The 13813-nt window shown below is 44.9% G+C and overlaps 1 long non-coding RNA gene across 2 annotated transcripts in view; it reads left to right on the top strand.

Annotated features, from left to right (window-relative positions):
- The window catches only part of LOC149126006 (uncharacterized), a 453707-nt gene extending 440400 nt beyond the window's left edge, over nucleotides 1–13307 (top strand). For both annotated transcript variants that reach the window (XR_016235147.1, XR_016235156.1), the window contains one exon: nucleotides 13293–13307. This is a non-coding gene — a long non-coding RNA (uncharacterized LOC149126006). The remainder of the gene's footprint in view (nucleotides 1–13292) is intronic.
- Nucleotides 13308–13813: the final 506 nt, after the last annotated feature.

Here is a 13813-nt window from a genome sequence, read left to right as displayed (position 1 = left end):
GGCTGCCTAGAGCCTGCTTGTTTTGCAAACTGTCACATACTCTTTGAGGTGACGTTACAGATGGAGCCATAAACTCAATGTAGCAGTTTATTGGGTTCCAGTTTTTCTCCCGGCAGCATCCATCTATTGCCGAATATTTGAAATTGAATCCCTTTGGAAGCCCAATAACAAGCAGTAGCCCTGATCATTTAATTTGTCTGGCACTAAAGGGGAGGAAAAAAAAGGTTGATGCTAAACAAAATATGTGGGGGATGGGGTGGGGGAGAATCAGTGAAACTGCTGTCTTGTTGCTCTCCGCAAACTTTGTTCCCCTCTGAGGTTGCTTGGTGGACAGTGGTGGCTCTTGGGTGCCAGGGAGAGGGAGTGTGAGGGACCTATATTTTTCTTGCTTTAAAGTCACTAGAAAACCTTTAAGTTGTAAGTAAAAATCAGATTTAAATTTTATTCTGCTCAAATTGCCAGCCTTTGATGAATTAAAAACATATGTTCTTTCCAAGGTTGTTTACTTGGCATGATGATTTTATTTTCATAGAAATTAAGACTCGGTTGGAGCTGTAAGCAGTATGATACTTAAGGAGTCTGTTGTGAACCCCAAGTCATTTCTCATCAAAATATTAAATAAGGGTGAAATTCATAGACCCATCTTTAAAGATATATTCAACTCATAATAGACATTATGAGTAGAATCTTTTACCATATATTAAACCTGATTGTCATAAACTTTTTTTTTTTTTTTTTCACAGAAAGAGGCACTCACAGATCCACACTGGGTGTAGAGCAAAGTACCACCTGGCTTAGGCCTGGCCTGTGGGAGGCGCTCTAACTAAAGTGGCTCCAAGGATAGTGTGGCTCCCAGTGATGGGTGTAGGGTGTGTGCAGACAGGGCAGGTGGCTGGCACGTGGGAGGGAGGATTGCAGGAGAGGAGGCTTGGAAGCATACAGAGCTCTGAAGGCGCCCAGTCCACTCCCAGCTGAGCACCGGGCTCCGTCTCTCAGGCCCGCTGTTAGCTCCCTTCACACTCAGGGTGGGTTGACGGCTTCTCCCCACCTTCTGGCTGCTGAAACCAAACCCAGTTGTTGAGGTTCTCCAGGCACTTGTCAAACACACTTCACATGCTTCTTCCAGCATCATTCCGTTGCTTCCCATTGGGACGTGTCCTCGGGTGGACCAACGATGCGATGGTGACAAATATGTGACGCTTGGAGTATACTTCCAGGTTATGTCAAAATGACATCTCTTGTTTGTTCAAGGGACTGAGAGCGAGGAGACCAAGAGATGGGTTAAGCATGAGGGATACTGACACTCATTTATTTCTGTTTTTCCCCAGAATTCCCTATTTATTTCTTGTTTTAACTTATAACTTTGAACTAATTTTGGGCTTAAAGAAAAGTTGCAAAAATAATTTGCGGGATTCCTGTATGTATTTCACTCAGCTTCCTCTAATGTTATCATCTGATGCAAACATAGTATAATTACCTAACTTGGAAATTAATGCTGATGTAAAACTATTAACTAAATAATAGGCCTTATTTGCAGCTCACCAGTTTTCCTATTAGTATTCACTTTCTTGTTCAGGAGCCAACCCAGTATCCCACACAACCTTTAGTTGCTCCCTCTCCAGTCTGTTGCAGGTTTTCAGTCACTGCTTATCTTTTATGACCTTGACACTGAGTAATATTGGTCAGTTATTTTGTAGCATATATCTCAGGTTGAGTTAGTTTGATATTTTTGATAAGTTGTCTCATTTTATGCATGCTTGCCAAACACATAGTATAATAAGCATGAGCTTCTCAGTGGATCATATCAGAGACACATGACATTGAGATGCCTAAATACTGGTGGTGTTGACCTTGAACAGTCAGCTGAGGTGCTGAGCCCCAGGTCTATTGAATATAAAGTTACTTTTAAAAATTTTTCTTGGGAATTATCTTGTTTCTTTTCTGTGGGGAGCAACTAGGACTAGACTAAGTTACTGGAATTAAGACTTATTCTATGCATCTGCTCTCCCACAATATGGTGCTGGGAGAGGAGTAAACAACTTTTACACAGCTGCCTCCAGTTTGACCAATAACCTGCAGGAGCTGATCCTGCTCCTGATTGGAGGAGAGCAGCGTACTCGGCATGTGGGTAGCAGAGTTGGGATTGGTGGAAGAGGACTATAAAGGAGGAGACAACATGCACCAGGAACATCTAAGGGGAACATCCGGATAACATCTGAGCAGCCCCCGAGAGAGCCGGCCGGCGGTGTGCCGCTCCCCCGCGGAAGTGGAGAAAGTGGCAGGGGGAGCCGCCCTTCCACGGAGGTGGAAGGGTCGGCAGCCAACCCGGGAAGAACCAGCAGCAAACCCGGGGAGGGCCGAGCAGACAAAAGAACAGCGCAGGGTCCTGTGTCGTTTCTCCGTGAATGGGGGAGCGACACTTTTCATTAATATAAAGAGAACAGATTTCAATTAGTTCATAAATACCATTCTAGGAACATAATGATATGTAACGAAACTTTCTTAACTCATCATTCACTTGATGAATATTCACTAAGAGCCTACAGTATACCAGGTATTGTACTCAGTGATAAGAAGTTAAAGCTTAGTATGGCTTGATCATGGCTACTTAAAAAAGTTTACATTCTATTGGCAGCAGAAGATAAAAATAAAGAAATATATTGATGTATTAGTGCATTTTGGAGATCATGGAAGAAATAAAAAGAAATAGGCTATAGTATTCATTTCCTGTCATTGGTGTTCCCTACACACACACACACACACGCACACACATAGTGACTTAACACAGATTTCTTGTCTTCCGTTTTGGAGACCAGAAATCGTGAACTCACACTGTTGGCAGGTGGGGCCTCTCTGGACATCCAGGGGAGAATCTCTCTCCTTCCTTGTCCTGTTTTAGGAAGCCATACATCATTCCTTGGCTGTCAGTTCCACTCTTCCTTCAAAGCCAACAGTGCAGCATCTTGCAATGTCTCTCGGCGTCTTTCCATCCCCATGGTGTTTTCTCTATCATTGGCCCTTGAGCCTCCTTCTAGAAGGGATCTTGTAATTACATCAGAATCACTTGAATAATCAAAGAGCATCTTCCACATCAAGATCCTGGCATGGCATCTTCCTGTGCGTTATGTGATGTGTCCTCAGCTTCTGGGAGTTGGGTTGGGGCCTCTGTGGAGCATTACCCAGCCCCACAGGTACGGCGAGCTGCGGTGGAAGGAGATTTTGGTCCTCCTGGAGGCTGGAGCCGGCATGCCTGAAAGGGCTTCAGGGAGCAGTAGGGTTTCCATCACAAGTGGGTCATGCAGAGTCCATCAGGGGATCACCAAGATATTCCAGGGGCAGGTAGTGCAAAAATGTTCACAGCGGAAGGCAAACCAACAAACCTGCTGCAGAAGCCCAAATTGTTGGACTTGCCTACAAAAGAACATGAAGGCATGATTGCCAGGGATTCAGCTTGGAGTTCGATGGTTGGACCGAATCATCCAGAACCTTCCATGACAGGTTTTGATTTGTAGGAGCACCCTGCCTTGTGGGCCCTCCCCCTGGGTTTCCCAGAGCCCTAGCTGCATTTTCCGACTCTAAAGACCCCAAAACGCTACCTGCGCTTCCTTTCCTTGCAAGGCATCATGGGCGTTTTTCCAGGTAGTGAACTGCCAGTGTAGGGACCGCAGCTTTCACTCTCCATCTCCCAGAAATCACTGCCCTTCCGTGCTCCGTGTCCAGTACAGGGACTGACTGTTTCTGATAAATTATGAAGTTGAATATTGTGCATGTTGGAACATCGTTTCTAGCTGAGAATGGGCCTCATTGGCCCCATTTTTTTTTTTTTAAAAAAAGCAGTGATAATGACACTGGCGAGGTGGTTGAGCCCACCTCTCTCATTAGGCTTCCACTCTTAGGAAACAGCTTCATGGAGATTCTCATTACACAAGATGAGTGAGAAACAAGCGATTTCAAGAAAATGAAGCTGTGGAAAAGGTGTTTCAGTCCTTTGCCTAAATTATCCAACTTTAGGAAGCAAACATCTTTCTCTGGGAGGGCCTTGGTGTGGTTGAGTGTTGTGGAGTCCAGAATGGAGGCATGTGGGGTTGTTTTCCCAGGTCTGCATCTAAGTGACCCTGACAAAGCAGACAAGCCAGGGGTTCCAAAGGGAGATAATCAAGGCGGGTCTTGCCTTGGGATTCCAGCCATACATTATTTCTAATTATTGTATGTTTTCCTTCTTGGGTTTCTTTGTTTATTTTTTTTTTATTTAGCACACCAATGACATGGTGCCAACTATTGACTGATTGATGATTACTTTCATTGATGTAAAGAGAACAGATTTCAGGTATTACATAGGTACAGTTCTTAAATGATGGTTAACTTCCCTCCATCAAACCCCTCTTTCCCTTCCTTCTTTTCTTTTCATGATTTTTGCAAATATATAATTTTAATCCACTCTATAATCATAGGCTTTATTCAGCAGAAACAATAATGTTCAACATGTAAAAAGTAGGAAGGCCACAGATCCATAGCAGTATTAAAAAGGGGTTAAAAATGACAACCATATCAAGAAATATCCACTTCATTCCTATACATTTTTTGAATTCTATATTAACTGCCATGTATCAGGGAAAATGTGATATTTGTCTTTTATGGAATACTACTCAGCTATAAAAAAGAGAGAAATCCTGTCTTTTCAATCAAGTGGGACGCAATCGGAAACCATTATGCTTAGTGAAATGAGCCAGTTTCTTGAGTTTCTTCTCCCTTTTTTTAATCTTGAGGCTTCAGGAAAGCTTGGCACCATCTGGTCTGTCTCGGGCTGGTGGAAATCTGGGGAGGAGGCTGTGTCTGGATGCAGATCTGGGGAGCGTTGTCAGCTGGGCTGCTGGCGTGCATCGGCAGGAGTCCCGGTCGCGTCTGCAGTGATGAGGGAGGCTGGGGCAATGAGGGACGCCTGTGTGTTTATGGAATGTTTAGAAATTCCATGAGGACTGTCAGAAACACGTAGATAGGGAAATCCAATATGGTTGTATTTCCTGTATCAAGTCTGATGGTAGCTTGCACTATTTTTATTTGGATATTAGAGGGACTGCCTGGAGTCCCAGAGTCCATGTATTTCCAGTAATATAGCCACCAAATTCTGGGTAGTGGGCTTCAGACATGGTTTCCACTGTTTCTCCCTAGTTAATCTGTTGGTGCGACCACAACCACAGGTGGCTAAGGAAAAATTGTTGTGCCAGATACAGCCAGACCCTGTTTTTTGTGCTCACCATTTTTATTTCAGGACAACAGTCTTCTTCCTGCGTTATTGAACTTATAATAGTGAAAATCAGAAGCAGATTCATCCCCTTTGACATACAGCTCTTTCAGTCAAAGTAGGAATTTCTTAAGCTCCTTGAATAAGTTATTCACATGACAGGTGATGAATCTGAAGCCTTCATAAGCTATATGCTTATGACGGTGGCTACTGGCAGATCTAAATTTATTGTACAGAACTTTATGGTTTTGGAATTTATAGATATTCCCTCATCTCTGTCATTATCTGTAACTATTTTTTGTTGTTCAGCCTGCATGACCTCTGTTTTTCTTTGTGAGCATGGGAGGAGTTTTATGGAATATTTTGGATATAGCACATTTAGGATGTCTTCCAGGATGAGCACTGTCTTGCAGTAGAGAAGGGAATCATTAATCCCATATGACTTACCTGCAGTGGTGTTAACACATCCAACAATTCCAATGAAATGCTTGTACGTGATTTGCAATGTCTTCTGGCTTACAAAATGACTGGTTTTCATATTAGCCATGGCTGTAGACGATGGCATCTATAATAAGCTGTGCATAATTTTTAAATGCCACTGCTGCTTCGTGTCATTCAGAAAGGCACACAGGCAGTGGCTTTTCTCTCCAGGGCGAACATGCCGGTGACCTCTTTCCCTGCCAAGTAATATCTTTTATAAGAGGAATTCATCATCTTTTCTGCTGTGCAACCTCCCTGACACTGCTTAACCTTCTGCAGTTTGCTTTGTGACACGTCCGCTCAACTAAAAGTACTCCCGACCGTATCAGCTGGGCAGACTAATTGCCGACTCTGTCACTTCGTAGTTCTCACCGTGTTTGTCATCGCCGTCATAGCTCACACCATGTACACCTTGTCCCTTTCACAATCTTCTTCCTTTCCACTTGCATTGAAACATTCTTTTATATTTCAGAAAATCCCTTCTCACTCTCTCCCCAGCTCTGACAAGTTGATATTCCACCAACATTTTCTCTTCATATCCTGCAACCAAGATTGCACCAAACTCTCTGTGTTAATGATATCCAAATCTCATTCAGACATTTTCTTTTGCCCTCCACAGCATACTATGCAATATTTATTTGTAGGTTGCTGTTGGATTTTCGCCTCTCAGCATCGATATAGAATTTATTGGTTTCCCACTTAAGGCTGAATGGAACCCCAGTTCTCCCAGTCTCCAGGCTGAAACGTTGGGATTTATGCCCTCAGCCTTGGTGGTACAGAGAGCGGATCCAGAGAAAAGCATGCAGGAGTCAACACTTTAATTCAGAAAGGTGAGCCCAGGAGAGGGAGGAAGAGAACGGAAGGCATTACAGCAAGGAGGGGTGTGAGCCTTGTGCAAGACTGTTCCCGTGTAGCTTGCAGCAAGCTCTTAGGGAGCACTGCAGGCCTTGGTGAAAGTGAAGTGCATCCTTCAGACACGCTGGAAGCTGAAACCATGCCTGGACATGGTCCAGAGAGACACGAAGAGACCATCTACCTGATGCCCACCCTCGCCTCCCTCGCCCACCCCTGAGTATCTGCACCACGAGGTGATGTCCTGCAGACCAAGGGTGGCCGATCAGAGTCAGTGACACAGTCCAGGCTCATGGTGGCCAAACAGGAAGTAGACACCACATTCTGGGGCCTTGGAGGCCCATCAGAAAGTCATGGCCACAGCCAGGCTCCTGCAGGCAACCCACCAGTGCCACAGCCCTGGTGGAGTCCCAGCTCATCGCACATGAGAAGTAGGTCACTGAGAGAAACTGCAAAAGTTGACAAGGTCAGTGTCATTGCCACCCCCGATCCTGGCCTCATCTCCACACTGGATTCATCACCGAGTACTGTAATCCTTACCGCATAACTGCACCTCAAACACATTCTCTTTTCTTATTTTTTTTAGTCAAGGACCACTACAATAATTCCTTAATTATTCTCCCAAATTTGAACTTGCTTCTCTGTTATGCACCCTTCACTGTACTACAATTTCACTCAATGATTAAGGAGTCCTTCAGTGGCTTCCCACTGACTGGGGAGAAAAACCCACGTCCTTAGCATGAGGTGACAGTTCCTCATGATGCAGCCCCTGCTTACATGGCCAGCCTCCTCCCTCCCTCCTCAAACAGCGCACCATCGCCGCGGCCTCTTCATCCTCCATCAAGTTACCACACTCTCCCTGCGGCCTCTCCCATTCGTAACTGTAAGAATGCTTTCCTGTTCTGTACTGTGAGGCTCCGTGCCACCTTCTAGATGAGTTCATGAAGAAAAACCAATCAAATATTGAGTCTTTCATGTGTTCGTGCAACAACTGTTCATTGAGCGACTCTAGGCACCACATGTTGCCCTGGGCTCTGAGGATGCAGAGGTTAACACTGACAAAAATCTGCTGTCCTAGAGCTCACATTGCAGATAAAGAAGGAGACAACGAGGTCAAAGTAAAATGTGTAAAATGTTGGTTAGTTGGAAGTGACGGAGGAAAACCAGAGAGGAGCAGTAAGAACTGTGCACTTGTACAATTTCCATAGAATGGCCTAAGAGGAGCTCACTCAAGGCGTGACTTATAACGGGGCATGTGGCAAGGAGAGAGCTTCCCACGGGGAAGGAAAGAGGGAGGGAGGGAGGGGAACACCCTGGGGAAATCCTGGGGAGTGGCAGGTCAGGCACAGGCAAAGCACAGGCCAAGTGCAGAGCGTCCTGGGGTGCAAGGCCTCCTGCATTGCTTAATGAATTTGCTACAAGACCAGGGAAACGGAGCAGTTAGTGAAGGGAGGCCAGTAGAAAATGCAGTTAACAAGGTAGCAAGAGGACTCGTGAGATAAAGGTGACTTTGGCTGTTTCTCTGTGTGAAAGGGAGGCCTTTGGAGGATCGTAAATAAAAAGTAGAGGATGGCTTGGGCTGTCGTGTGGAGGGCAGACAGTGAGGAGGCAAAGGCTGGAGGCAGGAGACGACTCACCAGGCTACTGTCCTATGTAGCTAGATTCTGCCTGTAGTCTAATCTAGGACATCACTGAGAGTGGAGATGTAGGGTAAGAAACCCTGGCATAAGCAATCAAGACAAGACAGATGTGGAAGCTGGTGTGTGGCATGTGTGGCACTGGGGAGTTAATGAGGAATCCAAACTGGGATGCCAAGTATGCAGCCTAGACCCTGGGGGAAGTCCTCTGCCAGAGACAGGTTTAGGCGTGGTCTTCGTGGAGACAGTGTTTGGACCAGTGGAGATTAAGTGACTTTCTTTCTTACTCACAGTGAAAGCCCAAACCCTGTAGTTACTTAGGAAGAGTTGTAAGTAACAAAAGGAAGACGCAGTGACAAGGGCATCCTGAAATTCAAGCAAAGCAGAAATAGGGTGGAGGGAGAACCAATGCTGAATCAAAGATCAGGTGTCTTGGGGTGATGATTAAAATAGATTAGGCTTAAGTGGTGAATTGCTACAAATAGTCAGTGGTTTATATACTCTAGGCAATTTTATTCTCCGTCTCATTCCCACATATCAGGACGGGGGTGCCTGTCTTCCCCACCGTGAGTCAGGGGTTCATCTTGCCTCAAACTTAGGGCAGATTCTGCCATGCTCTGAGATGTCACCATCATTTGTGTTTAGGAGTACAAAGGAGAAAGGTTTCTGGAGAGACCACTGTCCACTTAATTTATTTGGCCTAGAAATTATGTGCATATCCCTTCTACATGATATTATATGATTATTTGTTACTATTGCAATATTCTAAGTCTTACGGTCACACTTATTTGCAAGTGAATCTTAGAAGTGCGGTCTAGCTGTGTGCCTGATAAGAAGAAACAGGTTTTTAAAGAGTATATCATAGATAGCAGTTTGTTTCACAGCAAATGAAGAGATTTTTCTGTGCTATTACTCTCTGCATTTTCATTTTCCTCTGTTTGTTGTTCTCCTCTCTAGGGATTTGCTGACAGCATTTATTTGTGCACCCCTGATGGTTTGGTCGCTACAAATGTCCCCTACTATTGTTGGATAAAAGATGAAAGTGTTAATGTTGTAAGATATTTTATAATGTATGAAATCATAAGGTGTTATTTCTCCAATGACACACATGCAGCTAAGAGAGGTAAATGTGTCTTAGGAAAATTCACGTAGCTATCAGATGATGAATTTGGCTCCTGACCCCGTTTCCTGATTTCAGGGACATGACCAGCGCTGGTGGTTCTTCTCAGTGTAGATTCACTTGCAGGCGAGCTGGAGCGCAAATGAAATATTGAAATGACTGAAGTCTGCCATGCAGCTCAAGGAGAGTTTTGCTATCACCTCTGTTTAAGTATTGATCTTGGATTATGACACAGACGATGAGTTATTTTGGCTTTCTAATGACATTATATTGGATGGTGAGTCCAGTGACAGAGACATTGGCATTAAAATTTAAACCTACCTACCGAGGCTTGCTGGAAAACAAATGAATTCATCAGAGATGATTCAATTAAAGGACTGAGCAGTGGAAGGGGAAGAATTCAAACACAGACATAACCCGAGAACATCATCTAAGAGGCGTTCACACACAGTGTCAGGAAGGTTCCGGGCAGGGTGTAGAAACCCTGTCTCACCTTGCCTGGGTCGCAGCTGCCCCTTCTGCTGTTGGAAGGACCCCACTTCTGATTTCAGTCTGTGGGCGCAGGAATGTGCCTCACGTGGAGAACCCACACCCGGTGCATAACTTTGGGGGTCAGGAAAAGGCTTAGGAGAGCCTTTGGGGTAGCAACAGCATTTTCTCAGGCAATGCCAGCCTATCGAGTTGTGATATTTTTATTTGTAAATAACAAAGCCACAAACCCTGTTTTTCTGGCCTTTTCCTTTTGTCTTCACTCCTTGGGGGTCAACGTTGGCTTCCAGGGGACAGCTCCCATTCGTGGTGTCGTCATCACCATAGCAGTCCCCATGCTCACATGTCACTGCTCAGAATCCAGAGGCAACCGGAGCCCACATGTCCGTGCCCCCTGTGGCAGGCCTGGGGTTCACTGTGGCCTGGCCTGGGTCACTTGCTTGGCTGCAGGACTTCTTGGGGGAACTGTGTTTCCAGAACCACATGGATACCCAAAGGGAAATGTGTGGACTTGAGAAAGACGTGACACCAAGTGGTCAGGGCAAAAGGTGATGGAATTTCAGGCAGAAGGAAAAAGTTTAAAAGAGAATTGTATCAGGGCAAGAATGAGACTTTTGTTTATTCTTCTGTGCCTTATTATCTGTAATGATTGGGAGATAGATCAATGTGTATTTTATTTCTAAAATGAATGAATGGGAATGAATGAAAGCACACTCCAGTTTGTCTGGAACAGAGGATACACATAAAGAAGTAGGTGAGGTAATCAGTTTTTGTTTTTTCAAGGCAGGCAAGCAAAAATGACATTTAATGCAGCACATAGAACAATTCTACTTCTTAAGTGTTCTCAGTGCAGTTTGGTTATCAACCAGTTCACCTACCAAGGCACCTGCTCCTCACTGCCTTGCTTATGCCTGAATGACTTTTATTACTTCTCTAGCAGTGACTATAGGAACACATACTGCCTTTGACCATGGTCTAAGCCAGCTATAAATATGAAGCTGTTTTTTTTTTTTCCTTCATAGGATTTGTTGAACACTTTACTTAGCATAGGGTGTATCTCATGAGTATAAACTAGAAATAGCTTTTTGTAAAAGTTAAGAGTGGGAATAGGAGATGGAGGAGGAAGGAGGCAGGGGAGAGGGTAGGGTGGGAAGTCTGTGTTCCTGAATCTGTATATAAGAAATACAAGAAATTTGCGTAACTTAAATAAAATAAACAAGCAAATAAACAAATATGAAGGTGTGTCTTCAGCAAAAGTAAACCCAATGCTGTATTTGAAAATTAAAAAAAAAAAAAAATGAAACGCTTTTATATCACCTGCAATTTATCTGAACCACCACTCCCTCCGATAGTGACGGTAGTTAGGTGGGATGACACACAGTACAAATGGGGCACCACTGACCCTGGTCAAAACCAGTGCGGCCAGCGCTGCAGCTCACTAGGCTAATCCTCTGCCTGCAGCGCCGGCACACCGGGTTCTAGTCCCGGTCGGGGTGCTGGATTCTGTCCCGGTTGCTCTTCTTCCAGTCCAGCTCTCTGCTGTGGCCTGGGAAGGCAGTGGAGGATGGCCCAAGTGCTTGGGCCCTGCACCTGCATGGGAGACCAGGAGGAAGCTCCTGGCTCCTGGCTTGAGATCAGTGCAGTGTGCCAGCTGCAGCAGCCATTGGAGGGTGAACCATCGGTGAAGGAAGACCTTTCTGTCTGTCCCTCTCATTGTCCACTCTGCCTGTCCAAAAAAAAAAAAAAAAAAAGAAAGAAGAAAGAAAAGAAAAAAAAATAGTGCAAGGGATTGAAGGGCTGGAGCTGATCATTCAGTGTTATTAGGCAGAGTGGTTTGTTTTGATCAAAAAGCAACTAAAAAATCCTCTCCCCAACTTTTCATTACTAATCACAATGGATGGGGTATAGATGTGGAATAATGAGAGTGATAGAACACACAGGGTACTTTGAAACAACTGACTACTTTCAGCAGTAAATGTGATGTGTTGGGCACTAATGCAGCTAAGCTGCTCTGTCTCATATTTGGGGAAGTCTCTGCATAGTAGGAAGAAGACCTATATTTTTCATTTTGTTTTATTTTTTGTTTTGCTGAACAATGAAAAGGATAGTACAGCCATTCATCACACTTCAAATAAGCATATTGTTTCTACAAATTAAATTTGTTTTCCACATTAAAGATGAGTCTGTACTGACAGTGTACTGCAGGACTAGAAAAACACTGAGAAGAGAGATGATAAATCAACCATGACCAAGAGGGCTTTTTGGTAAGCTTACTTTGTCAGTAGGACGTTGACAGTGTGTGCTCTCTGAAACCCCATTCAAGCATCCAACTTCCGGCCGTGCCTCTTCTTCCCTTGGACAGACTGAAGAGCTGCCTCACCATGCACCAGCAGACAAGTGTCCATAGTAGACACCAACAGTATGCAGCAGTACTCAACACTGTATCATCTCAACAGAACATCTCTGCAGTGTGCGAAGCTCTTAGCTGCTGCTTAACGTTGGCCGCAGTCGTGTAGATCATCCCCTCGTTAGATGACTTGTCTCTGCGTTTCTGGTTAGTAAAGACAAGGGACTCAGTAGGACATCGGACAGAGCACACAGTAGATACCTCATAGAGAGAACAATTCCAGCAGTTGCTTAGATTCAGTATGAACAAGCAAAACCAGCAGTGGCTGACCTACATGTTTCAAGTAGATGGAGAAACTCTTAACAAGAATTCCTATTCATACTTTTTTGTGTTTCTGCTCAGAGTGAAGCAGGGTGGAGGGGAAATGTTTTGTCAGATACAAGGGCTATTTGTTACTAACGGTGAAAGAGTCGAGCAGGCTTGTAAGAGCTGTAAGATATTATTACATAGCACACTCCAAAAATATATCCTTTTCTAAAAGAAAAATGAGGCTATACTTGCCGTTTATTTTGCTTACAGGGCAACTACATCCCAGAAGCCGTCTGCTCAGATTCCAGACCCAGCTGCACCTGTAGTGCCTTCCATTGCTTCCATCCTTCCGGGTGGATTCCTCATCGAACTTCACTCAACCTGTGTGGCTGTGGGTGAACCATTAAGCCAGAGCATGCAAGAGAGCTCAAGCCAACCAGACACTGACAAGAGCACATCACACCCAGAGCTCTTCTCGTTTTTTCCCTGTGCCTTCTACCTCATTCCTAAGGTCGTGGGCACATGCCAAGCTTGTGCAGGCCAGATTCTCCCTTTAGGACTTCAAAGTCCAGTCTGCCTGTTACCTGGGCGCCTTCCAGGTTGATTTCAATACTGTGTCCTGAGAGCTGCTCTTCAATTTCCAGGGGGTTTCCTTTCTCCACCTCTTTTTGCTTTACCTCCTTGTTCTGCACTGCTTTCCCCTCCTCTGAGCTTGACTTAGCAGGCCACCGACTCCGTCTGATTCTGGAACGTCGCATGATTAGTCTTGCCCACTTTGCTGGAGAAATCCCCAGCCTTTCTCTCTCTAACCACCAGGGTTACCTGAGCCTGCGCTCAGAACTCAGAGCTGTTGGACGGGAACGCTGTCTAAATCTGGTGTGAGCTGAACCTTCAATGACAACGGAGAGAGCTGAGCGTCTCCCTCAGGTATCTCCCTGCCCTGTGCGGGCTCCTGTGCTTTCACCCCCACACTGGGTGTTGCAGGACCCAGGACCGAGGCTCTTTTCCCACTCATCGCTCTCTTCCCCGTGATCTTATCTATGCCTCCAAAATTCACATCAGTGCAGTGAGCACTGACATTGTCTAAATAATATGCAATTGTGGAGAGCTTCAGAGATCTTCCCCCTGTGGGTGGAAACAGAGAAAGTGTGGCAGCTCTTAGCCACTTAACTTGGTAAACTGTGGTCCTTCTCTTTTGGGCGTCAGCCTTGTTCCTAATGAAGCATTAGTCACTGGGTCAACTTGAGATTGTAAGACTATCTTGGCTACTCCGTATACTCCTTACTAAGGTCCGGCTGTATATTAAAAAGAGCATTAGTCCAAGTTAATCAATCTGA

This window comes from Oryctolagus cuniculus, chromosome 6 (genome assembly GCF_051225735.1).
Source record: "Oryctolagus cuniculus isolate XC-2025 breed Fujian yellow rabbit chromosome 6, ASM5122573v1, whole genome shotgun sequence".
In the NCBI taxonomy this organism is placed as follows: Eukaryota; Metazoa; Chordata; class Mammalia; order Lagomorpha; family Leporidae; genus Oryctolagus; species Oryctolagus cuniculus.
This window is presented reverse-complemented; position numbering and strand designations above follow the sequence as displayed.